The sequence below is a fragment of the Procambarus clarkii genome, chromosome 45, assembly GCF_040958095.1.
Source record: "Procambarus clarkii isolate CNS0578487 chromosome 45, FALCON_Pclarkii_2.0, whole genome shotgun sequence".
In the NCBI taxonomy this organism is placed as follows: Eukaryota; Metazoa; Arthropoda; class Malacostraca; order Decapoda; family Cambaridae; genus Procambarus; species Procambarus clarkii.
The window spans coordinates 1,676,241-1,678,071 of NC_091194.1; positions in this window are offsets into that span (position 1 = coordinate 1,676,241).

A 1,831-nucleotide genomic window follows, 5' to 3' on the forward strand; every position below is an offset into this window, starting at 1 on the left:
ATAAAGCAAGTATATTATATAAAGAAAATCGTGTTAGTACTGTGACACGAACATAAAGATGTATTCCCTGAGAATGGCATCAGCGGGTCGCTTACAACAAGATATCAAGGAAACTTTCCTACTAATTAAGTTCACATTTTTTAGAACAAGGTGGTCATTTTTATACCGAATAGATGTCACATTTGAAGTGTGAAATGAGGTTTATATATCATATGTATGTTGCTATAGAATATACTATTAATGTGGTAAAATTTAACAGGGCATTTAAACTGATAGTGATACGCCTGTTTTTTTTTTTAATTCCAAGTACTGTATGACTAACCATCTCGTGAGATGGGAATATTAAATAAACTTATAACTAACTCTCCAATATGTGGCTCTGTAGCCCTCATCCACTACTGCTCACGGGATGGGTTTGGGGGTCAACTGCCGCCAACTGGATGAGTAGAGAGGGTTGCATATAATAATAATAATTTATAATAATTCATTGTGTCATGGGACAGGAAGCCAGAGTGTATTCATACACGTTTGGCTTTTTTTTTGAGAGATATATACAAGAGTTGTTACATTCTTGTACAGCCACTAGTACGCGTAGCGTTTCGGGCAGGTCCCTGGAATACGATCCCCTGCCGCGAAGAATCGTTTTTTCATCCAAGTACACATTTTAAAGTTGCGTTAAACAGAGGCTACAGTTAAGGAATTGCGCCCAGTAAATCCTCCCCGGCCAGGATACGAACCCATGACAGCGCTCGCGGAACGCCAGGCGAGTGTCTTACCACTACACCACGGAGACTGCTTTATCGAGGTCTCCCCCCCCCCTCCCCAAGGTCGACTTACTGAGAACACCCAGAATGCAACCCCACAGGCTGACTAAGTCCTGAGTACCTACTTACTGCTAGGTGAATAGACGCATTGGGTGAAAGGAAATGTGCCCAACCATTTCTGTTCAGCCCGGGATTAGAACCTGGAATTCTCGAGTGCGCGTCGAGAACGAACCCGACTGTACTACCGGGACCCTCATCTGAAGACATAATACATAACCCTAAACTAATTCCCTCTTGATCTATACTTTGTAATCCCTTTGAAAAAGTTGTGTAATCTCAAATTACAATAGTGTATATGTATTTCACTAGGGGGATATCCGGCTGTGCCCAGGTCTCTCTCCACCGTATCCTCTCTGTTATCCTATTTCCCCCTCGAGATCACCCGTCGCACCAAATCTCCACCTTTCTTCTGAAGAAATCAAGGGATTCATCCAGCCACCTTTCATTGATTCTGCGAAAGGGTAGAGGTTGGGGGATGGGGAGGGACGACAGTTACTAGTCGGCCCGACCAGCCTATGTCCATCCCATATTCCTAACCATCCACCCTGCAAAGTAGGGTGAGGCTAGCTCTAAGCCACGGCTTTTGTACGTTATACAGACAAATAAGTTTTCTTGCACCCGAGAAAACATTTATTATCATTTATCAATAATAAAAAACTATTATCATCATTTAGGATGATATTATGAGACCCAAAAAGACCATAAGAAATATCATTGGACTCAGATTCACAAAGGCTTTTATATGCATGGAGATACGAGACACACGGGAACAGTGCCTGGTGAAGATTTCATAAATGCTTATCGGATAAAAGGTTTGTACTATCACAGCTGCAATTGGGCAACTACATAGTTGGGTGAGTCAGTGTGGGAATGTGCGAGTGGTCTAAATGTGACAGATACGCTCGCGTCTATTACTATGACATGACAGCTGGATGGCAAGGCTAGATGTGATAAGATGCTAAGTGACCCCATAATGGCCTTCTCTGTCTGCTGTCACTCACATGAAG